This window comes from Pyrus communis, chromosome 12, assembly GCF_963583255.1.
Source record: "Pyrus communis chromosome 12, drPyrComm1.1, whole genome shotgun sequence".
Lineage (NCBI taxonomy): Eukaryota > Viridiplantae > Streptophyta > Magnoliopsida > Rosales > Rosaceae > Pyrus > Pyrus communis.
This window is the reverse complement of record NC_084814.1, coordinates 14,878,523-14,904,946: the sequence shown is the minus strand read 5'-3', so window position 1 is coordinate 14,904,946 and position 26,424 is coordinate 14,878,523. Positions and strand designations below refer to the sequence as shown.

Below are 26,424 nucleotides of genomic sequence, written 5' to 3'. Positions count from 1 at the left end.
GCTCCAACGTATCTCCTTACTCGAAGTAAGGATCTTGTGCTCACAAGCACACTTTGCCAAGCCTGCTCACTGTGGGAAATTGATTTTCTAAATCATCCCTAGCAAAGTTACGGAACGACTCTCTTTTCACATTGGATTCAAGGGAATATATGTGGACTAATCCAACCAAAATGCGGACCATATAAATACTTATGGTTTTGGTTGATGAATCGACAAATTGGTCACATGTTTGTCCACACACATTGTTGCTAAACCCCCTGGCTAATTTTAAGGGTTCACCACCCTACTTATAGCATAAAGTCTGGAAGACTAGATAATGCTGGAGAGTTTATATCGATGGTTTTCGATAAAGTATTGCATGTCTCTTGGTTTATAATTGGACATTGAATTTCTATGTTCACCCCAGAATAGCCTAGCAGAGCGATCATAAAGCACATTTTAAATTGATGGCCCGGACCATGGTGAACGCACCCATTTTTTTGGTTTATGCCGAGGGCTATGCAATCTTGTACACAACTATGTTGGTCCACCTTAAGGCCCATTGCCACCTAAACATTTTGATGTTATAGTTGGTTACTGGGTACGAACCAGACGTTTTTTTATATTTACGCATTTGGGTGTGCATTCCATGTGCCAAGTTGTGCCACCACAATGTACCAACATCGGTCCTCAAATAAGGATGTGAATCTTTGTCGATTATGATTCTCATTCACCTTAGCTTTCTTAGAGCCTTTGTATGCGATCTCTTTACCGCTCATTTGCAGAGTCACTTCAATGAGACAAACTTTCCATCGTTAAGGGGAAATAAGAATGTCAACGCTCCTGTAGAACAATGGGAATATGTGTGGAGTTGCCCACTATGTCTTATCTCAATCCCCATACCACACAAGTGTGATGAATTATATCATTCAAAATGTTGCTCTAGACGCATTCCTCTGATCTAGCTAAAGTGGCGAGATCATATATTAGCTGCAAACATGCCTATAAGGATAAACGTACTTAACGGACGTTGAATTAACATCCCTGAATGGTGTGCTGCCCCTGTTGGATGGTCCAGTACATCAGCGAATAGCCAATCAATATGTTCTGGCCTGGAGCATAACATATCACTTGGTTCATAGGATTCACTTCCTTAGAAGAGGAAGATCACGACATAACAATGAATCCATACTTGATTGCTGTCTCAGTTCATTTCCATCTCATGAGATTAATTCGGATTACTCTTGAGACTTGAATTCTTAGTCCAATATACTAGTTTAGATGAGAAAATGGAATTGAAATGAGATTACCATTGATGATGTTTTCACTTATATAGCAGTTACCGACTTAAATGAAAAGCGACAATATCGAACCGTGTTCCGTTAATTAAGTGACAGCGTAGAACTAATTGGATAACCGAAATTACAATCGAGGTTAAATTCCTTACCAAACTGTGTTTAGACCTATCGTTCATACACTGTCCAAGGTAAACCTGTTGTGTTACAAGTGGGAAAGGAAGTGTATTGAGATGAATGAAATAGTGCGATACGATACACGCCTTACGGCATAAGATTTCTCTCAAACGCCTTGTGATTGATTGCATCATTATGAAATGTGGTTACTATTTCTCCATGGGAATATTGAAATGAAAATTTACATGTAAGTTCCTGAAGAATTACATGGACTGGTTTAAATAAGTTCCAAACCATAGAACACCCTCTCAACTTGTTTGAGGCGTTCACTTATGGATTGAAGCAATTTGGTGGATGTGGTATACCCATCCAAGTGATTATTTGATTAGTCAGGGATATGAATGAATGCCCTTGCGTGTTAAACTGTGAAGTCTTATTCTAAGTTGCTGAAGTTATAGTTTATGGTCGTTGACATGAATCTCACTAAGACTCTAAAAGAGCTTGAGAAAACTGCCTTACACCTGAAGATGGAATTTGAGACGAAGGATCTTAAGAAAACTTGTTTATGCCTTGACCTGATGTTCAAGCGTTGTTCAAACGGTACTTTAGTATACCAGTCGAGATAAACCCTGAAGGTGTTACCCTTAAATATACCTATGAACTTCCATACGTTATATGAAAAAAAAAACCCTTGAAGAAGTTATGAAACCCGAAGTTCCATATCTGAGTTCAACTTTGTGCTTGTTGTACTTAGCTCATTGCAATTAGACATGATATCTCCTTCATTGTTGATCTATTGGTAAGATGTAGCACTATGCCTACACGTAACCACTGTATTGGTATTGAAGACGTACCCTGAAGGTACTACGGATTTGGGCAAATCCCAACGCATCTCGAGCAGATCCAACCCCCCTGATCCTTGGGATGATGCTTGCCTTGTTTGTTATGTTGACGCTGGTTACTTATCAAACACGCACAAGGCATATCCTCGAATGTTTATGTCTTTACTGTTAGGGATATCACAATATCTTGGAGGTCCATGATATGACCTTAGTTGTGAAATCTTCGAATCGTTCCAAGACTCACCTTACTTCACTATGCCACATGTGAGACATGGTTATGAGTTATTGTTGAGCATATTCGAAGTACTTGTTGTTTTCATCCATCTTAAGTCCCAACAACGATTCATGAAGATTATGCTTCATGTATCAACCCGACCAAGACATGATATATCAACGAAGTCAACACCAAGACATATTACGTTTACATCACATCAGCAAAGCATCAAGAGATTGAAGTCATGTAAACTGATCCCAAACAACCTTGCCGACCTCTACACGACGTCACTGCTGAAGTCAACCTTCCAGAAGCTTGTCCAAGGAATTGGTATGTCTAACTATTCATATGCAATGCTTGTAGTTCTCATTTGGAAGTTCTGTCAAACTCAGGAAGAGTATCCAGAAGTATACTCACTTGATCTTAATGTACTATTTTTCCCTACAATTAGGAGCATTTTTCCCACTAGATTTTTACTACCTAACTAGGTTTTAACGAGGCACCCATCCTGGGCTGGTCATACCCTTGTGAGCTCTTTTACTTGCTTCCAGAAGACGTATAGTTTTGACTTAATGTAACTTCTCACTTTTCTCCTTAGTATATGGGTTTTTCTCCCACCTTGGGTTTTACCAAAGTGAGTTTTTGTAAGTTTTACCTTTTATGCATTCTTCCGTTAATTTGAGACTTCCGTTTTTGTAAGTTTTACCTTTTTGTAAGTTTTTGTAAGTGCTATTTATTTGAGTACACATTCAAGGGGGAGTGTTGCAGTCTTATTAGATTAGGAATGTGATTGTGTAAATCCTAGTGTATCTAGGGATATCTTTGAATATTCCCTTTAGTAGTTAATATCCTATTAGAGTTGTAATCCTATTGGGGTAAGGAATTAACCTTCCCTACTACTATAAATCAAGGCACAATGGGGGTGGAATAACACATCTCACAATTACACATCTCTCTCTCTCTCTGGCCTCCATAATTGTTCAGTAAATTACCTACAACAATATATATATATATATATGAACACACTACATTGAACTTTAACCATCCGAATTATTTTCAAGTTGCACCTCATAGATCATCCTTGCAAAATATTAGCCAAATCAGAAATATTTGAGATATCTAATTGAGTTCAAAAAAATTGATGAACACTTTGTTTTATAAAGAAAAATGAAATTTCATCATGATAATTAAATAGGCAAATGGTTTCAAATTGAATTGAATGTTTGCAAGGATGATCTATGAATTGAGACATATAAAATAAAATAGACGGTTCGGATCATTAAAGTTCGACGTAGAGTGGGCCCTAAAACTATTCCCTATTTTTATCCAAAAATGGAATCCCATTGAATAAAGGACCTGATATATATAAAGTGGTTCAATCATGTATATATATTGATCTTATCTTCGGGAATTGGGTCCTCTCCTAAATTTGGGCTCATGAGTCTCCTAACTAACACACAAGGGCCGTTGGATAAGGGCCGTTGGATCAAAATCCAACGGCTACAATTATTTTAACTTTTGGAGATGCTCTGTTTGTAGCTGTTGAATCAAAATCCAATGGTCCTTATGTGTTGGTCAAGAGAGGATCCAATTCCTTATCTTCGACAATTTCTGACTTTTTCTACGCTCTCATGCGTATTTTATGAGAGACACACACAAACTAAGGAAATAATAAAGAAACAAAGGAGACTTCAATTATTCGGACGGTGCTGATGACACACTAGTTGGCTAGCTAACCAAAAGATTTCTATTGAAAATGAAGCAGAAAAAACCTAGCTAACAAGAACTTGACACATATTAATTAATGTACTTGTATCGATTTCTTAATCAACTTAAAAATCATATAATATTTTGTCTTCCAAATTAACTATAATTATATGATTTGCTTATAAGTTAACTAGGGTGGGTATCACGCGGTTATGGTATAGTGGGCACGTCAGTACATGCTTGGCACATTGTGTTGTTGGACCAACCATGCATGCATATGCTTTGAAAACAGCTTTAACGAAACATATGATTATATCCATCAATTACCAGATTATTGGTGTTTCTTCTTCGTTGATTTGATACCCTTTAATATTATTGTTGTGTTCGGTTTAATACTGAAAACTCTAATTCATAAATGAATATAAACTAGTTGAACTTTTTTCCAATGATATAATCATGTACCATTCTAACAGGGATTGCACCGAGTTGAAGATTCAACTTTACAACTTGCATATTATCGTTAAATCATTTATTCCATTGGGCACATCAATCTTTACAGGTTCATCACTTCAATTGTTATGGGTTTTGAAAGTAAAACACATATAAATATGGCTTCTGGATACCCTTTATTTATTTATTTTTTATTTTTTAATAATTTTTTTACTTATGTATAAAAAATAAGAGAAATTAAGAATTAAGAAACATAGAAATAAGGAAGTAAGGTTATTTTTAATGAATTTTTTGGGTCAAAAGTTATGTTTGGCTCTGAATTTAATTTAATTTTTCTGTAAAAGCTTGGAAATGTGGGTATATATATATAACTTTTGTGCTATATGAAAAGAGGTAATATTAGAAGACTAAATGTATAGACTAAATTTGTAAATTAAATAACATGGAAGTTGATAGTTGGATTATTAGTTAAGTATTGATTATGCAACGTCATATTTAGCCTTGGATATGGGACCACCGCCTTCAGAAGATAAAAAAGTTATATTTAACTTGAAAATTGACTTAATCTCTCTCTAATACATAAGAATTAAAAGTTAAAATTCAAATTTGACTATGTATGCACTAAAATTATTATAACTTGCACCATCATATTTGGAGTTAAATATGACTTATAACTCTTAAGTATTGCCTTTCGAATTCAAGATAGTCCATGCACCCTGATGCGTGTTCCATCCCCATTGATCCCCTTTCCTCCTAACAATTAACAATTTAACATGCTAATGCTATCGTTTTTCGAAGAAAAAAAAGAAAGAAATCGGTTCACATGTTAGATCCCATTTATAATTTTGAGGTATTTGATAACTAATTTTGAGGCGGAAACAACATACTATTTGATTCCTACGTGGACGTTAAAGTGGGAACCCTTTCTTTTTTTTTTCCTTTTTTTTTTTTTTTTTGGGTCAAAAGGTAAAACTGCATTACCAACACAACAAAACATTCAAACGAAGGTCATAAACAAGGGAAGTACAAAGCATAAAACGAAGGCCCATATGCAATTTATCCCCACCTCTTTTCACCTCATTGAGTTATTGCTTTTTTTTTTTTTTTTTGAGTTGAAACGATAACGATTTTATTAATATCAAGAAAATGACATACAATCATCCAAGAGGGTACCTTGGATTAAATCCGGAGGTTCCTCAAACCAATGAAAACTAGAAGAAAAAGCTGAGGCCAACTTGGCCAGTTTATGAGCCGTACCATTGGCGGAACGACGAATATGACAAATTTTGGAGGACCCAAAACCTCTCAGACTCTCCCGGACATCATCCAGTAATAAGTCCAAAGAGGAGGACCCCCTCTTCAAGCTCCCAACCCCTTGAACAACTTGCAAAGCATCACTTTCTAGAACAATGCACTATAAATTCCGTTGCATAGCCCAATAAAGACCTTATCTCATAGCCATCAATTCAACCATATAGGGATTATTGACATGAGTAATTATGCGAATGAAACCTCCAACATAGCTATTGGCTTCGTCATGGAATACCATGCCAATTCCCCGCAATTGAGAAGCAGCATGAAAGGCACCACCCACGTTAACTTTGACCCAGCCCATGGGAGGAGAAGACCAACGAGACTACAAAGGTTGAGGCTGGTTTTGAGTTGAACGATGGGCATTTATATAGGCCTCCAGTTGAAGATTAGCAACATAACTGAGAGCTGGATTCTTAAGCTTACCATCCTATAACAAAGCATTCATGGCATGCCATATTGGATGAATTAGCATGAGGAATAACTCACAACAGGTGGAAGAGAAGGAATAAATAACCACAAAAAACCAGTCCCAAAAGGATGAATTTGCCGAAAGCCTCTGGCCCAAATTCAAGTTGGAGGAGAAAACTACTCGGAAAAGGAACTACAAAAGACACAAATATTGTCCACCGCCACCCTTTTTTTTTCAAAGTTCGAATGAGTAGGTAGGATATTGCTACAAGCCTTCCAGTCGCAGACTTCAACTTTACCCGGGACCGAAGCACTCCAAATTTTGTTCCGTGTTGAAGTTGCCAGAGAGCTTTGACTGGAAGAAGATGCATTATCATGCAATGAGATAGCAACCTTATAGGCACTTTTAACAGAGAATAAACCTTTGGAATCATAGTACCACATTAGGTGATCCGGAGGTAATCTGACACAGTGGTATTGAGAGAATCAAATCAGCCGTCCAATGGGGAAATAAAGAGCTTATCAGGTCCGTATTCCATGAGGCCGATTCTTGAAGAATCAAAGATGACACCCACTCCAATTCACAGTTTCTAGGAGGCCCATAAAAAGGTCTAAATAGACGAGGCCGATCTAGCCATTTATCTTGCCACACACAAATTGATTATCCGTACCCCACCCTCCATCGAGAACCACATTCCAAGATGGACTGAGCTTCCAAAATACCTCTCTAACACGCAGAATGAGAGACTCCCAAATGTGCATTCCAGAAAGTGTTATGCAAGAAATACTTGGTTTTAAGCAAACCGGATGCCAGAGAGCTTGGATTTTGAAGAAGTCGCCAACCATGTTTAGCTAGGAGAGCAAGGTTGAACTCATAGAGCGAGCGAAAACCAAGGCCCCCTTCCTTCTTCGGTCGACACATATTCTCCCATGAAAGCCAATGAATACGCCTAGAAGATTCACTATCACTCCACCAAAATCGACAGAGAATGCGTTGCAGATCCTCACAAAAAGTTTTTGGAAAGAGGAAACAATTCATTGAGTATATAGGTAGAGACTGCCCAACCACTTTGATGACGATTTCCTTGCTTGTTGCGCTCAAAAGTTTGTCCTTCCACCCTTTTAGTTTTTTCCACAGACGATCTTTGATATGCGCAAAGCACTCTGAATGTTTACATCCAAGTACTATAGGAAGCCCCAAATAATAGTCATGAACATCAACCCGAGTAACTCCCATAAAGGCAACCAACTGGTTTTGGACCTCACGCCTTATATTTGGGCTAAAAGAGATAACACATTTTTGTAAATTGATGCATTGGCCAGACGCCCGCTCGTGTAGAACAAGAATATGCTTAAGATACCTACATTTTTGAAATGAGGCTCGAAAAAAATAGAAGAATGTCATCCGCAAACAGTAAGTGATTAATGCTCAGAGCTCCCTGACAGATAGATACACCATAGATATGACCAAGCTTCTCGTATTTCGTAATGAGACTGGTTAACCCTTCAGCACATAAAAGGAACAAATATGGGGACAAAGGGTCTCCCTATCTTAATCCTTAGGTAGGGGAGACATACCCAGTAACCGAGCCATTGACTAAGAAATAATACAAAACTAAGCTAACATAGTTCATAATAAGATTTACCCAACGGGAATCAAACCCCAGTTTGAGAATGGATTGGAGGAAACTCTACTCCACCTGTCATACGGCTTGCTCATGTCCAGTTTAAGGCCCAAAAAACATCGCTAACCTCCCTGGAAATTATGCAGATAATGTCCTACCTCTGAAGCCACTGTAGAGTTATCAGAAATGAGTTGGCCCAACACAAAGGCACCATGTTGATCTAAGATGATGAAGTCCATGATTTCTTTTAGACAATTAACAATAACTTTTGCACCAATTTTATATAACATATTACACAATGCAATTGCCCGAAGCTGAGACATGTGATACAGTTTAAGGACTTCAGGAATAAGGGAGACCAGCGTGTAATTTAGTTGGCGAAGAATGCAACCAGAGGACAGAAATGAAAGCACTGCACAAACCACATTCACACCAACAATATCCCAGAATTTTTCAAAAAAACAAATGAAACATACCGTCCAGGACTAGAGCCGTGTAGGGGTTCATTTAAAAAAGAGCCTCTCTGATCCCTTCATCTGAACAAGGGGCTAACAGTATCTGATTCATATCCGAAGTAAAACGACTAGGAACATAGTCAAGAACTTCTCTGAAACTCTCATTCCCATTCGTGGCAAACATATCAACAAAATAGTCCTTAACAACCCTCTTTATTGACTTCGCATTGGATTTCCATATGCCATTTCCATCAAAAAGTCCGTTAATGCTGTTTTTCCTCCGGCGATTCGAAGCCTTTTGGTGAAAATATCCGTGTGTTCTTATCCTTATCATGTAGCCAAGCCGACTTTGCATGTTGTCTCCAATGCGACTCCTCTTGGGACAGAATAGATTCTAAATTTTTATAGAAAGAGCCACCCAAAACCCAAGTCACCAATGCCAAAGGCTGTTGGAATAAAACTTTCATTTGCTCCCTAACTACCCTTATTTCCTCTTTAACGGACGTGAGGGAAGTCTTCCACTTTAGCAATTGAACACGCACCTCTTTAATTTTTTCACAAGCCTTAAATGTAGGAGTACTAGTGACCTGCTTAAACCACCCTTCCGAGATGACCAGAGGGCAATCTTCCTGTTGAAGCCAAGTTACTACAAATCGGAACCTTTTGTGCTTGCGATGACCATTGGCAGCACCTTGGCGGATTTAAAGCAGAATAGGGACATGATCCGAGGTTAACGGATTCAGGTGAAGCACATTCGAGTGCCCAAAAAAAGTTCTCCAATCCGCATTAGCTAAACACCGATCCAACTGACATTTTGTAATAGAATTAGCCCACATGAATAACTCACCAGAAAAGCCCAAATCACCTAGATTGCAATAGGCTACTACGTCCTGAAATCCCTGCATTTGGGAAGAACTACGAACTCTGCCACCAATTTTTTCAGAAGCAAGCAGCACTTCATTAAAATCCCTAAAAATGAGCCATGGAAGAGCACTAAGACTGCTGAGCGACCGTAGCAGCTTCCAGGACTTATACTGGTCAGAAGTGGCAGTAAAACCCATAGAATCCTGTAATTCTCCAATGAACTGCATCACTAACCCTTCTAATTTTAGCTTAATATAGTGAGCTGATGCATTCAAAAATCTCAAGGGTATCTCATTCATCCAAAACAAGGCAATGCCCTCAGATCGACCATCACCAGGCACAACATAACAGTTATTAAAACCTAATCGTACCTTAACATACTCTATTCTCTTTCGACCACACTTCGTTTTGCTAAGAAAGAGAATTTGGGGAACGTGCTGGAAAATAAGAATTTCCAGAGCTTGAACTACTGGGTTCCCCATAACACAGTTTTTCTAGGTGATGCAATTCATGGCGACTGGCGGGGCTGTCCAATCGTAGTTGTCGCCGATAACATTGAAACAGAAGGGAAAGATCGTAAGATGCACAAACATTTAGGCAGCACCAAGCAATCCTCCGAAGTGGGAGAACTAGAACGCTTAACACCAGCATCAGGACCTGAGGACATAAATCGCCGTGAGCTAGCAACATCGCGTTCTCCACCTATTTCTAAAAATATGTGATGGAGACCCCATGATTTGTCTGATAAAAGGGCTTAAGTTAAATGGATCATGGTTGGACTCACTATTCAGACCTGCAGAAATTGGACCTAAGTTGGCCTGGGCTAGAGATGCTTGGACGCTAGAGAGGCCCACTAGCCTAACTAAAAGATTCACCTCATCCCCCATTCACTAAGAAGTATTGGGCCAGCCTCATTCAAATGGGCCTTGATAACCGGGGGAGTAATGGCCAGTTTCTCCAGATCAGCAACAATACATTTATGGATCAAATCTGAAATAGTAAGAGATAAGTCTGCATGGGAAATATCTCTGTTTGAGAATGGATCATCACACATATTCTCAATACTGCCCATATTTGTCCCAACCAGATGGGAATCACTAACCACCAGAGAGTCCACCGGGGCTGAATGGTTAAAGGATGGGTGGTCATCCTCGAACTCCATTAAAGTATCCTTGTCACCCAACCCGAATCAATGCCTTCGTAGATTCCTCCTCGTCTTACGTTTAACTTCAACTTGGAGCCACGAGCCATAAGGCACTTGTAGACATCAAAATTTCAGTAAAACAAATGTTCACCAATGCATTAAAGTTTTGACGTGTCAAGGCATACATGGCATACGCCACGTGTTGTACAAATTGTACACATGGCGTGTGACTCAACAAAATAGGAAGAAATACCCTTGAAGGATTAAACAAGTTTTTCTTCTCATTTTGGGCAATGACAAGGCAAGCACACTTCAATCCATTACGGATCAAAGCAAGTTTTTCTCATTTGGGCAATGACAAAGCATACACATTTCAAGTTTAAAATGGTGTTAAGTGGGAAATTAGGACATAAGTTACACCACTTCAAGTTTAAAATGGTATTAAGTGGGAAATTAGGCCATAAGTTACACCACTTCAATTTCAATATTGCATTAAGTGGGAAAATTAGGCAATGGTGCTTGGAAAGGAAAAAAATATTTTGTGGTGGTGATTCATTCTCAAAGCCTATAAATAGGCTTCTCCATCAAGGTATCAAGCATCAACCAATTCACAAATACATTTCTCTACTCCCAAATTGGAAGAGAATTCCCCAAATCCTTGAAGCTTTGAAACTCCAAAGCTTCCAACCATCCAAATTCCCAAGAAAAGCCAACACACACCAAAACCAATTCACAAATACATTTCTCTACACACCAAAACCTTGAAGCCTTAAAGTTCTAAAGCTCTCAAGAAAATCCCGAAGGATCAAGAAAGCACTCTTCGTTTCTTCGTCAAATCCTCCTTCAAGATCAAGCCCCAACGGCTCTTAAAGAACTTCCACCAACTCAAGATCAAGCCCCGACGGCCCTTGAAGAAAGTGTTCATTGTTCATCAACTGTTCATCCTAAGATCAAGCCCCAACGGCCCTTTGGATCAACAACCTCAACAAATCCACACATCCAATCGTTCTTCAAGATTAAGCCCAAAAGCCCTTGAAGATCCGCTCATCCATCAACCTTCAAGATCAAGCCCAAAAGCCCTTGAAGAAATCCACACAACCAACTCAAGATCAAGCCCCGACGGCCCTTGAAGAAAGTGTTCATTGTTCATCAACTGTTCATCCTAAGATCAAGCCCCAACGGCCCTTTGGATCAACAACCTCAACAAATCCACACATCCAATCGTTCTTCAAGATTAAGCCCAAAAGCCCTTGAAGATCCGCTCATCCATCAACCTTCAAGATCAAGCCCAAAAGCCCTTGAAGAAATCCACACAACCATTATTCAAGATCAAGCCCCGACGGCCATTGAAGAAAGTGTTCATCGTTCATCCTAAGATCAAGCCCCAACGGCCCCTTGGATCAACAGCACAAACAAATCCACACATCCAATCGTTCTTCAAGACTAAGCCCAAAAGCCCTTGAAGATCTGCTCATCCATCAACCTTCAAGATCAAGCCCAAAAGCCCTTGAAGAAATCCATACACCCATTCTTCAAGATCAAGCCCAACGCCCCTTGAAGATCCGTTCATCAACTGTTCATCCTTAGATCAAGCCCCGACGACCCTTTGGATCAACAACTCATCCACAAACCTACACCCTACGAAGATAGAATCAGAGGACCAAATTTGAGAGAGATCGTAACCCCAAAATCATAAACACAAAAATATTATTTTGTACACGTTATTCTGGTTTCTTGTTTCAAGGAATCTTTCGTGTTCACAGCACTATGGAAGCATTAATACGAACCTCAGTATAACGATGGCACCCTAAACTAGTATGATTAAAACATCCACATAAGAAGCAGTAGGTTGGGAGCAGTTCATACAATAAATCAACAACCACTCAATCATCCGTCGTAGGGGTTGGAACACATTAATCTCAACATTAATGTAGAGAAAGTCCCCCAAACAGCCCTCATTCCTATTGTGGTCTACTTTCACCAACGAACCTAGACTCTAGCCAATTATTTTACCCATCTCCGTATTCATAAAGACCAAAGGGATACCGAAAGCTGGTACTCATAAGGCTTGATGTCGTAGAGGAATGTGTTGTGGGACATCACCTTCCCTGACAAGAGCAAGAAGGAACAACATCTTCTTGAAATTTCACGACCCCCGGTAGAGAACCGTTTTGCGTTCCTCATCCAGCGGAAAAGCAAAGAGGAATCGATCACCACTTAGGGCCTGAATGGTAACATCAACTTTTGGAAGCGATAAATTCTTGAAAAAGACATAAACACCACTTTGTTATAATTCTTATGTACAAGAAGTTTTCCCACAAGAAGGAACTGGGAAATACAAAAATCAACATTCTCCTTAACCACAACTTCACGTTCTTCCTCCTCCGTCAACCCAAATCGAGATGCAAAGGAGTGTATGACCTCGTCCGTGTAATGCAGTGAAATAAGAATCCACTGTGAGAAAATGATCAGACCGCCCCACACGATTTGGAATCCAGATATCATGCGGAGGGTTGAACTCTAGAAGCCCTAATTGTGGTTGCGACAGAGAGAATAGAGAGAACCCTCATGAAAAGGGAATCAAACTCATACATATGAACTTTTAGTTATTGCTTTCTTTTTTATCTTGGAGACGAAAAAAATGTAAATTATATAATCATTTAGATTTTTCAGTCAATATGAGTATTTTATATCTTGTTAAACTTGTTCATTAGCTTTCTTACTAACAAAAGATTATTATGTGTATAATATCGATGAGAATTGTTATTGGCACTCCAAAAATCTCATTATACACTCCAAACTTTCTATATTTGGAAATAACACTTGTGAGGAGTGTAGAATGAGATTTTTGGGATGCCAATAACACTTTCCATATCGATACCCATATAGAAGATGCTCTAAGTGAAATAAATTATATTTTGATATACAATTCCTAGCATCTTCCACTTTTAATCAAATAACAACTCCACTACATCTTGATAATTGGAAGTGAAGATAAGTAATTGATCAATATTATTTGTACCATCTCTCTTATAAAGATGAGAATCACATGTGTTGATGAGCCCTACCTCTAGCAGAGATGATACAAATAGATAGTAAGTGTAGCACTCAATTTAGATTGATAATTACCAAAACGAAATATTATGTGTAGCCAATAAAAAGAGAGGACAAATGAAAATGAGTATTGATTAGGCATCTGCTTTCATTACATCAAGATATGACACTAGTAGGAAAAACTATCTGCAGGACCGAAGTTTGCGCGACAAAGAAAAATTCGTTGCGCAAGGATGTTTTGCGCAACGACAAGAAAGCCTCCATCATACAAGGATGGTGAACATTGCGGAATGGAGACCTTTGTCACGCAAGAGTGTTTAGACGACGAGAAAAAGGCGTTTGTTGCACAAAGCCACTAAGAAAAACCGTGGGTGATTTATTTTTGGCTCGAAAATAAAAGCGCGACGAAGATTTTCCCAGGGAGACTTTGTGCGATGAAGTCTTCGTCGTGTAAAGATCCTTCAATTTTTGGGGCAGAGCATTCGACATATAGGAATCAAAGGAACATATGCACAACGAAGGCTTCATCGCACAAGTTGTTGTCAGTTTTGACTCAACTAATTCTGTGCGTGTGAATCAAAGGAATTTGGATTTTAATTAGTGCAGGTCTTTGCGACAAAGTTTTCGTCGCGCAAAGGCCCAGACCTTTTTATAAATATGCGCTTCTGCTCTCCTTATTCTTCATAATTTTGTTCTCCTTATTCTTCACAATTCTGTTTGTGCTAGGATGGAGGATAAAAAAAAGGATCAGAGCGTGCCCGCAGCCAACCCGAATGATTTGAGGTAGCATTTTAAGTTTGCGCATGCGATTGTTGTAGCTATGCAGAATAATTGTCCAAATGTTGACTGGCGTTCTTGGAAATATGTGCCCAAGAATGCGAAGAAGGCAGTGATGGATGAATTATTAGTAAGTATACTATTGATGGATCAATAATTAATTTTGTAAATTTTTTTGTTATATGTTAGAATTAATTATTTGCATATATGTGTAACAGTGTAAGTATATTCTTGAAGATGATGCGAACAAACAATTGATGAAGTTGATGGAGGATGTGTTGGAGGGAGGTTACAATCGGTGGCGTTATGACGTCGAGCGGAATAACGGATCATTGAAATAGTAGTTTTAAATTTATGTTTTGCATGACAATATTTAAATTTAAGGTTTTTTTTATAAGTTATGTATTTGGACTTAATTAGGTTTTAATTCCTATTTGGTTATTTAAATAAATGAATGGAATATAATATCAATTTATTTAAGATATTAATTATTTAAGGTATTAATTGAATGGAATATAATATCAATTTATTTAACGTATTAATTATTTAATGTATGAATTGAATGGAACATAATATCAATTTATTTAAGGTAGTAATTATGTTTGGAATACATGTTATAACTAAAAATTTGCTTGTAATTTGTTTATATTATGGAATATAATATCAATTTATTTAAGGTATTAATTATTTAATGTATTAATTGAATGGAATATAATATCCATTTATTTAAGGTAGTAATTATTTTTGGAATACATATTATAACTGAAAATTTGTCTACAATTATGAAGTTTACGAAAACATAGATATCTATGTTTACGTAAACTTCAAAATTACAATCAATCAAGTTTGTCGCTAGAACTTTTGCGCGACAAAGGATGTCGCTGTGCAAAACCTTCAGTGATGAAGGCTTCGTCACACAAATGGTGTTTAGTTTTAGGTCAGCATATTCAGTTCATTTGAATCAGAGAAATTCATGCCATATTTAGTGCAGATGTTTGCGTGGCAAAGTCTTCATCGCACAAAGTCCCTAAACTTCCAATCAATGTGCACTTCTGCTCTCCTTATTCTTCACATTTCATTTCGAAAACACTATACAATTCTGACAACTATAATCAGTTTGTTCTTTGATTGTTAGTACAATGGTCGACAATGGTGCGGGTTTGTCAAAGACAACGGATGGCAAAGGTTCTAGAAAAGGATTATGTTGTAAATTTTGCATTTTGTATAAAGTTTTTATTTAGCTTCAGTATTATGGAAATATATTTTGTTGATAGACAAGAAGAAAAGAGCTGCGGTACAGGTCAAACACACTTATGGTGGGAGCCGTTACCGAATTACTGCTGACGAAATAATAGGGGTTATGAAGTTAGATAAACGTGTCATCTTTTGGTTCGATGTGGGAACATTGGTGCGTACCAAATGTACTGCGATTGGGAGTCTTGGAGATCCATTCCCAAGGAGCTGAAGATGCACATGATTGATGAGTTAGTTGAATGTCTTAGTTACATTAGTTAAATAATAATTATGTTTGTTAAATATAATATAATAGTGAGATTTTAATTTTTGCTTGACAACCTGATTGGGACAATGACAAAAGTGACCTAAATCTGATGGAGGTTATCGACAACATGTTTAAGTCGTGTTTCCGGGAGTGGAAGTTTGCTTATTTAATAATTAGATATGAATTTTAAGTTTTTATAGTATGAAATTTTTTTATTAAATATGTACTTAATGTTTATTATGAATAAAATTAATGTATTTTAATAAATATGTTTATTAATTAAATATTCACAAGCGGTATAATGAAATAAGTTCTTATTTATCAAATATGTATGTGGTTTGAAAAAATTTGAAGAGTGAATGGAAAAATTTGTTTTTCGAAAAACAAATGTAAAAAATAAAATAAAAATAATGCGCAACGAACTGTGGTTTGTCGCGCAATGGGTTCAAAAAATGCAGGAAAGTGTAGTCGGATGGCGCCAAAAAGTTGAAGCCCAAGGTTTTGCGCGACAATGCTTTCGTCGCACAAAGTTTTTCACTTTATTGAACTTAACTAGATTGCAGGAAGGTAGAAGCTGCAAAACAAATGCAGCAGTTGCCTTCCCCTGGTGGAATTTCCAACAGGTGGAGGTATAATTTTTCTTCACTAACTTATTTAATTTCCATTCATTTAAATTGTGTTCTATGTAGTTTATAGGTGTTGTGAGTTTATGTATTTGTATGTAATCATTTTTCTTTGGATGTACAAAAAATGGTTTGCAAGGTTCATATGAGATTAGTTTCTCGTTAAAGAATTAGTTAGATTTTGCGAATGGATGCGAAATCATGACTACGGTCCAATTAATTCTTGAATTGTCCCAAAATTTGGGACAGTTTGAGATTGCACATTTACATGTTGTATTTTACAGTTTACGCATTAGAGTTTGAAAGTAGAAAATGTGGTAGCATCTCTTTGCGTTCTTTGGGTGCATCGTAGTTTTTTGTATCTACATCGTGCACTTGAAGAACTGTAGGGAGATGATGCCGAAATTTCCCACAATCGAACTCTAATGTGTTGGAATTGTAAATTACAGCACGTAATTGTGCATTCTCGAATGAGATATGATCCATACGGGGGCATAAGGTGGCATATCATAATTGAAGTTGTTGTAACCCTTGTAAATTTTTTTTGTTTACAAGTGAAATGGACAAAGAGTGGATACATAATCCTAACAGATGTGCTGATGATTATTTGGATGGAATAAATAAGTTCATTGATTTTGCAATTGCAAACAACCGCGTTCAACTCAAATTTAGTGTCCTTGTAGAAAGTGTAACAACTTTATGATTGAATATTTTTGAAACTGTTCAATACCATTTAGTCAGAAATGGGATGATGGAAACCTATACTACGTGGAATCATGATGGAGAAAAAATACAATACGCTTCATCCTCCCACGTTACCCGAGCAGTGGATACAGTTGAATCTGTTATGGAACCAAATTACCAAATTATGGACATTATCAAAGATGGTTTTCCAACTGCTAGTTTGAATACAAATTTGGAAGTAGAAGATGACGTCCCTCCCATCGTGGACAGTGAAACATTCGAAAAATATGAAAACTATTAAAAAGTGCCAAGCAAAAATTATACCCTGGTTGCAAAGGATTTTCGGTGCTCACGACCATTGTTGAGTTGATGCATGGCAAAATAAAGTTTCGTATGTCAAGCCAATGTTTTAATTACTTTCTGGGGGTTTTCAAGATGATACTTCCAAAGGAAAATTACCTTCCTAAAGATCATAAAAGTGCAAAGAAGGTGCTGAGTGGTCTTAGATTGGGATATGAAAAAATTCATGAGTAAAAATAATTTAATTTTGTTGTACAAAAAGAATAAAACATTAGATAAATGCCCTGTATGTAATAAGACACAGTTTAAAATGACCTCTCAGAATAGAAGAACGCAGTTTCCACAAAAAATTATGCGTTATCTCCCATTAAAGCCTAGGTTGCAGCGATTATATATATCAACACACATTGCAAGCGACATGAGGTGGCATAAGGACAGACGAGTGCATCACAATGTTATGAGACATCTTGCAAATGGAGAGGCCTCGAAAAAGTTTGATCGGTTGTACCACGAACTTACACGTGAGCCCCAGAATGTTAAATTGGGACTTGCGACAGACGAGTTTAATTCGTTCGGCGTTCTAAACCAAAATCACATCACTTGGCCAATCTTCGCAATTTTGTATAATTTGCCACCTTGGAAGAGCATGAAAAAAGAATAAATGATAATGACGTTGTTGATAATCAAAGATCCGGACACGTCTATTGATTTGTATTTCCAACCGTTGGTCGACAAACTAAAAGAATTACAGGAAAACGAAGTTCCCACATACGATAAATCTACCAGGAAGATGTTCACTTTGAGAGCAGCCATGATGTGGACTATAAATGATTTTCATGCGTATGCTATGATGTATGGGTTAAGCACTAAGGGTTATTACGCATGCCCAGTTTGTAAAGAGGACATAACATCTAGTTGGCAAGCGGGAAAAGCTTGTTACCTAGGGCATTGTAGGTGGCTGCCCTGGGACCATGAGTATCGTCATAATGAGACAGCCTTCTACAACGTCACAGAGCTTCGGCCAAGACCCAGAGCATGGTTCGACGATGAAATTTTGGCTCAGGTGAATCGATTGGATTTTGCTCCGCTGGGAAAATCCGTAAATAGGACAAGACCAAACACACATCTAAGCTAGACACAGAGGACGAGGTTGTTCGAGCTCCCATACTAGTCCAAATTAAAATTGAGACATAACATTGATGTAATGCATGTTGAGAAAAATGTGTTTGATACATTGGTCGGAACTATACTAGACATCGAGGGAAAAACAAACAACACAATAAATGCTCGGATCAATCTGGAAAAAATGGGCATTAAGCCAGGTTTATGGATGACGAGGGACAGAGACATAGCCAAAAAGAAGATCGCATCGTTTTCAGTGAAACCGGAAAAGAGGAAAGAGTTTTTGCAGTTTCTATCTTCTATAAAGTTTCCAGATAGGTATGCTTCAAACATCGATCGTTGTGCAAACGTGGATAGAGAAAATTTTTCGACCTCAAGAGTCATGATTGTCATGTCATACTTCAACGCCTTCTCCCAGTGGAAATTCAACACCTCTTGCCGGAAGATATGGTGAAGCCGATTATGTTCTTGGCGAGATATTTTTCTCAATTAACTGCAAGATCTTTGCGCAAGTCCAATGTTAAACAGTTGTGCAATGATATTATTGAAGTGCTATGCAAGTTGAACAAATATTTCCCCTAGCTTTTTTCACTAGCATGATCTACATGATGATTCACTTGCCGGATGAGACACTTCTAGCCATACCAGTCAACTATCGATGGATTTATTCAATAGAAAGGTATATAATCGCCATAAATGCTTTAGTTCGTCATGTATGTGCAATTTGACTATTTTTATATGATATTTTGTTATTGATGCAAACTATTAGGTGAATTAAAAAAGAGTGTACGGAACAAGGCAAAGTCCGAAGGATCTATCATAGGGGCATGGGTCGCATTTGAGTTGCTTACATTTTGTGCAATGTACCTATAAGACGTTGAGACTATGTTTAGCCGACAACAATGCAATAATGAAAATGGTGTGAGAATTGAAAAACTTTCTATTTTTGCCCAAATTGCATGACCCTTTGGCAAACCAATTAGAGAGGATTCGTTTGACAAAATGGACATGGAAGTAGCACATTGGTTTGTACTTAACAATTGCGACGAGACAATTACCTACCTAGATGAGCATGAAGAGTTAATGAAGCGGGAACATCCTTCACATTTATATGCCAAAAAGCATTGTGAATTGTTTCCTCGATGGTTTCGTGAAAATGTAAGTTGTTTGTGTTTTGGGTTATTTGCGTTTTGGGTTATTTGCATAATTGTAAATTTTAAACTAACATAACAACTTTTTCTCATTTATTTAGGTGAAGAAATTGAAGGAAATGAATTCGCCCGCTTACACTGAAGAATTGTACAACTTAGCAATTGGGCCCCTAAGGTCAAAATTGTACTCCGGTTGTCATGTAAATGGCATCAAGTTTTTGGCAACTGACCACGATGACAAGCTTTGTACGCAAAATAGTAGGGTACATGTCCTCGGTGCCGGCGACATTGCGGACATTGATTTCTATGGAAAACTGATGTCAAGTTATCCTGTTTAAGTGTCACCGGTTTGATATAAACCCACGTAGGGTTGGTGGTGTTAAGCAAGATAATGGTTTATTATCGGTCAACACTAACATATGTTGGTATAACGACAACCCCTACATTTTGGCGACTATGGCCAAACAAATTTTCTATATAAATGACCTTAAGGGCGGGAGGGGATGGAAAGTAGTTCAGAAGATTGAGAACAAAAGGCTGCATGATATTCCGAAATGAGATCTTGCTGCTCATGATGATTATGGTGACGTTGCTGACCAACAATTGGAGACTTCAACGGAACTTGGTTCATACATACTATGGGATATGACTATTGTACAAAAACCGTATCAGGTAGATGAAAGTCCTGATATTGAGATACTGATTGACTCCATTATGATTGACCTTAGGGATCTACCGTGACACAATACACCAGAGCGCACGAATGATGATGTTGACGTGCCTATAAACGACGAGGAATGGGAGTCTGAATCTAACGATAGTGATAATATTTATTCTAGTTTAGACGAGGATTAATGAAAAATTGTGATGTAAATGTAATGATATGTATTGATTGGTATTTATTTTGTATACAAACAAAAGTTCCTTTAAAAATTGTAAGAAAATTAATAAAAAAAATTATTTATTTATTTAACCCAAAAAATAAATTAAATTTACAAATATACGCAACCACGTTTTATAAATGTTTGTTGAGTAAATATTTAAAAATTCGTTTTTTTTTTTATAAACTAGTGGCGCGACAAAAGTCTAAACACACTCAGCGTGCAAACATGTAAAAATTTGATTTTTTTTGCCAAAATTGGGGGTGTTTTTATTTTGACGCCTTAACTCTCTCTCTCTCTCTCTGTCTCAGACTCACTCAATCTCTCTTTCAATTTTGTCTAAACTCAAGCTCATCTCTCCCTCTCTCGCACTTTCTCTATCTCAGACTCTTCTTCCCCTCTCACACTCTCTCTGTTTCTCTGTCTCTCTATCACTCTCCCTATCGCATCCGCCGCACTCTGACGCCATACCCTTTCCCCGCCGCTACAACATTACTAGTAAGCACCCAGTTCCCTTTAATTCATCTCCCTTGATTCAATTATTTATAAGTGCAATTTTTTCAATTTTTCTGTTGAATTGTTTTAATTACAACATTTAGGGATTTAGTGTTGGAATTGGGAATCCTGGGTTAGGGATTTAGGGTTGGAATTGGGAATAATGGGTTAGGGATTTAGGGTTGGAATTAGGAATCTTGGGTTAGGGACTTGGGGTTGAAATTGGGTTGGAATTGGGAATCCTGGGTTAAATTTCCATGCATGTAGCTATACATTCATCCCTGGTTGTAGTTTCATGGATTTTTGAGGTGTTTGCTAGCCTCATATAAAGCCTTGCCATCTGCATACACTTTGGATTACTAAGTGTTTACGATGTAGGACAATGTAAGGTGGGTGTTGCCGATAATTATGGTGGACTAAGTGATAGATATTATTTAAAGCAAGAAAGTTTAGGGTCAATGTGATTTTAAAGAAATTGGAAAAATGGAAAATAATAGGGAGGACAAAGAGAGAAGAAAGTAAAGTAGGAGGTGTAGCTAGCCTTTAACATGACATACTTTTTCATTAAGCCATATTGATTTTGCTTTATAAGGAATAGCCTTAGTTATTGGGAAATAGAATTCTCCATGGCTGCTACAAATTTTAAATGGTTCACTAAAATCCTAAAAGGCTCATCGGAAAGTAAACAAAATAAGTAATGCTGTGATTCTTCGTTCTCGCCTTTCATCCTTATAAGATTATTTCACTTAAGTTCACATTCTTGCTTGGTTGGTTTAATGAAAAACTTAAAACCTTGGATTTGTTTCAAAACAAGAAAGCCCTACATTTCATTGTTTCTTCATTGGTGTATACAATACAGCTCTAATGGTGAATATTCGGATCACATCTTACATTTTTTCCATTGCGACTCAAATTTGGTGCATTGTGCTTCATTCCTTTGGGGTGGACAGGGTGATTCCAAGAAACTTTTACTCTTTGCTCTGCAATTTCTTTTTGGTTAATGGTTTTAACAAGATATTCATCGCCTTGTGAAATTGTGCTTTTTTGGTGTTTTGGTGAAGTATAAATAGGGACACTTTAAGCATAAAGAAGACACTGTGGCTTCACCTTAGGAAAATCATTTTTTTATTCCTTGTGGGCTTCTAGGTATAAAACATTGAATGATATTACCCTTAGTGTGATTCTTGTAGATTGTTCTTCTCAATTTTTTTGTTGAATTGTTCTACATTGATCTTCTCTTTGATACTTGTTTTGCATTTGTATTTGTAGCCATCCAAGAACTTTTCTACCGCGCAAGGGAAGAAGGAAGTGAAGGTTCAGGTAATTCATGGTTTTGATTTAAAAGCAAAAAATTTCTTGGCTTATTATTATACGCGGGCATCAAACTGTTGGGTTTTTTCCAGCCCATGATAAGTTGTCCTAAGTCTATTGGGAATTAATAGTCTTAGAGGATTAAATTGTTTTCTCAATTGGAGAATGATTCATAACTAGATTCCAATTAGGATTAGTAATCCTTATTGAAGAAGACCTTTATTATGTCTATATAAAGGGGCTATTGTACTATTTTTAGGAGGGAGCAAAACAATAAATTGTATACCACTCTAGGGATTAGAGTGAGAGAATATTGTAAAGTGTGTGCGAGAGAAAAGAAAAGAGATAGGGTATTTCTTGTTCTTGTTCTTTTAGGTTTTTCGTCAAGTCCTAGTTCTAGAGATTTGGCAAGATTATTGGTTGTACTCATTATTGATATAGTGAAAGATTGTTGTTGCTGTCCCGTGGACGTAAGCACATACTGCCGAACCACGTAAATTCTTGGTGTTATTTATCTTGGTTATTTTTCGATTTCCGGAGTTTGTTCTTGTTTTTCCCATTCTTAAAACGTGATATTCTCAACAAGTGGTATCAGAGCCTGGTTTGGCTGATATCCGTTTAGAATGGAGGGTGCAATTATGATGAAACTCACTCGTTCCAACTGGGTTACGTGGAAATCAAGAATGGAGGACATGCTTTATTGTAAAGATCTCCATGAACCAATTGAAGGTATTAATAGCAAGCCAGAAAATATGTCTGCTGCCAATTGGACCAAGATGAATCGTAAAACTATTGGTACGATTAGACAATGGGTGGATGAGAGCATCTATCACCATGTGTCTAAAGAAACTGATGCGCAAGCTCTTTGGAAGAAGTTAGAATCCCTCTTCGAGAAGAAGACCGCTGCCAAGAAAGCATTCCTTATCAAAGAGCTTGTCAACATGAAGTATGCGGAAGACGTTAGTGTAACCGAGCACTTGAACAACTTTCAGAACATGATCAATCAGGTAGCCACTATAGGTTTGAATATTGAAGAAGAGCTGCTAGCACTTTTATTGCTAGGATCCTTGCCAGATAGTTGGGAAACTTTCATCGTAACTATAAGCAATTCGGCTTCTAATGGCGTATTGTCTATGGATGCTGTTAAGGATAGCATGTTTAATGAAGAAACAAGGAGAAAAGCTTCAGGTGCAGGCGCTGGAGCTGGACAACTCTTTGTCATAGAGAAAAGAGGCAACAATTCTGGTGAGACAAGATTCAATGGCAACTGCCACTATTGTGGGAAAAAGGGTCACATGAAGAAGCATTGTCGTAAATGGAAAAAGGAACAAAAGGATGGGAACAATACTGCAGGTGTTGTGACTTACGATGAAGAGCTTCTTTAATGTAGATGATTGATGGTTTTCTGGCAAAGAAGTCTATAATTGCCTTTGCCAATGACAATGGGTATTGCGATCAGGGGGAGCCTGGTTAAGAGAAGTCTAATCAAGAGGGTCTTGGTTAATGAGTAGTTCGATCAAGGGGAGCTTGATCATGAAAAATTCGATCAATGGGAGTTTGGTCAAGAGGAGCAATCCTATTTCGTTATACCTTCCTCATGGTCTGGAGGGGGAGATTGTTGGGTTTTTTCCAGCCCATGATAAGTTGTCCTAAGTCTATTGGGAATTAATAGTCTTAGAGGATTAAATTGTTTTCTCAATTGGAGAAGGATTCATAACTAGATTCCAATTAGGATTAGTAATCCTTATTGAAGAAGACCTTTATTATGTCTATATAAAGGGGCTATTGTACTATTTTTAGGAGGGAGCAAAACAATAAATTGTATACCACTCTAGGGATTAGAGTGAGAGAATATTGTAAAGTGTGTGCGAGAGAAAAGAAAAGAGATAGGGTATTTCTTGTTCTTGTTCTTTTAGGTTTTTCGTCAAGTCCTAGTTCTAGAGATTTGGCAAGATTATTGGTTGTACTCATTATTGATATAGTGAAAGATTGTTGTTGCTGTCCCGTGGACGTAAGCACATACTGCCGAACCACGTAAATTCTTGGTGTTATTTATCTTGGTTATTTGTTTTCGATTTCCGGAGTTTGTTCTTGTTTTTCCCATTCTTAAAACGTGATATTCTCAACACAAACAATGAATTAAATCTGGGCTAATTGTAGTTGTCATTACTCTCTGTTCTCATGCTTGACTAAAACTGGATTGGCGCTTTTGAATTTTGCATTGGCCTTAATCATATCTTGCCTGTTTTACTATGTTCACAGAATTTATAGTTTGTCTATATTTTTCACAAAGTATGTTATATTGTGATATGCATAATTAAAAAAAATATTAGGATGTCACATGGTTTTGTCTATACTAAAAGTGTACTGGCTAGTTCTTGTTTCATTGACAAAATAAATAAGTGGCTTACTTATTTCCTTTTCCTAAGAAGGGTTAACAAAGACGTGGAGTTCGGAGTGATGTCAATCAAACAAACCTATGATTGACATCTTTGTTTGTGAGCCTTTGATTCATTGCATCTTGCATAGGGAATCATAAGTTCTAAGGTGCATAGCTAGCACTTAGTTGTCATTCCAGTATCAATGTTTTTCCATGAAACATTATAACAATATGGTTTATGAATTGTGAAAACGCTACTCTGAAAACGAGCACACTACTTGATCATTCCTATTTGTTTATGAATTGTGAAGACGCTACTCTGAAAACAAGCACACTACTTGATCATTCCTATTGTTTATGAATTGTGAAGATGTGAAGAAATGTCTTGAATTTGAAACTTACCATACCTTAGAAGGCCTTGCAAAGAACTGGTTTGCTCACTTCATTGTTAATTGAGTTTAGAGTGTAATCCCAACTTCCTTCATCATAATATCAGAACATTTTTTGTTCAATTTCTTCATGTTGTGGTGTTGTTTATTTTGTAATGTGTTTACTATCTAGCGTGAGTATAGGGAAAGAGCAAGAAACTTTTTTTAGCTGGGGTGACCTTAACTTCTACCTCTACTTGCGAAAATTTATGATAGTAGAATATCTTCTATAATTTCATTCCTTTTTTTTTTTTTTCTCAAATTTCATTAAGCCAACTTGTAGGCATTTGACAAGTTCAACTGATCAGTTCAAGTACTTAAATATACCAAATTCAAGTTATGTTTGTCTTTTACTTTATATTCATTCGAAGGAGCCATAAATAATATGTTCTACCCCTTATTTTAGCATCATATTTTTAGTGTAGGCCTTAGCTACCTTCGTCTTTTGAGTGTGACTAATTAATTAATATTTATATTGGGGTATACTGAGTCAGAGAGAAACTCTGAAAGTGAGCATTTGATAATTAGTTAAAGTACTTAAATATAACAGATTCTAACTGCTGCCTATTATTGATTTGATAATATGTTGGTTTTGACTTTGTTAAGGCATGCATTTGATAATTAGTTGGAATTAATTTCATTATGTCATTTTAAGAATGCTTTTGCTCTAAGTTCCCATTTTATTTGGTTGTTGGCAATTGAGCTCCGTGTTTAACCATAGTTATCCCATTCGCTAAGACATTGAGCCACTATATCACACATTCCAGCCTCATTCACATTTGCATTACACATGTTAGGGATGCAACAAGTTTTGTAACTGTCATGGTACCAGTTGCTGTCGGTTTGTTCAAGTTTTGTAACTGTCTTCCATTCATATTTTGTAACTTAGAATGTATTTGGAACTTTTGTTTGCGATTTTATTTATTTATTTGTAACTGTCAAGGTTAGGATATATTTTAGTATATCCAAACCAAATTAAAGTTGTGGAATGTAAATTTTTAATTAAATGTTTTTGTAAATGTCAAACTTAATATCAAACTGGCGGGTAGCTAGTAGGGGCAGTCAGACACCTTTTCCAGGAGGTAGTGCTGCTGCCACCTCCACACTTGATATGGCCATGGAGGGTGTCCCTCTAGTCATGCCTTTGGGGTCAACGGTGTCTACAGCTCCTGCGTCATCGACTTCTTCGGTGACGCATCCTGTACTAAGCACCTTGCGGACTCATCGACGGCCCCAGAGTTCTGAGGAAGCCCAGCAGTCTAGTGAGGCTTCCTCTGTCCATGGAGAAAGGTCCCAGACATGT

At 37.3% G+C, this 26,424-nt stretch overlaps 1 long non-coding RNA gene across 1 annotated transcript; it reads left to right on the top strand.

Moving 5' to 3' along the window:
- Nucleotides 1–22,263: 22,263 nt before the first annotated feature.
- LOC137709907 (uncharacterized) lies at nt 22,264–26,424 on the top strand. Its single transcript, XR_011064953.1, has 2 exons — nt 22,264–22,322; nt 26,175–26,424. It is a non-coding gene; the product is annotated as an uncharacterized lncRNA (long non-coding RNA).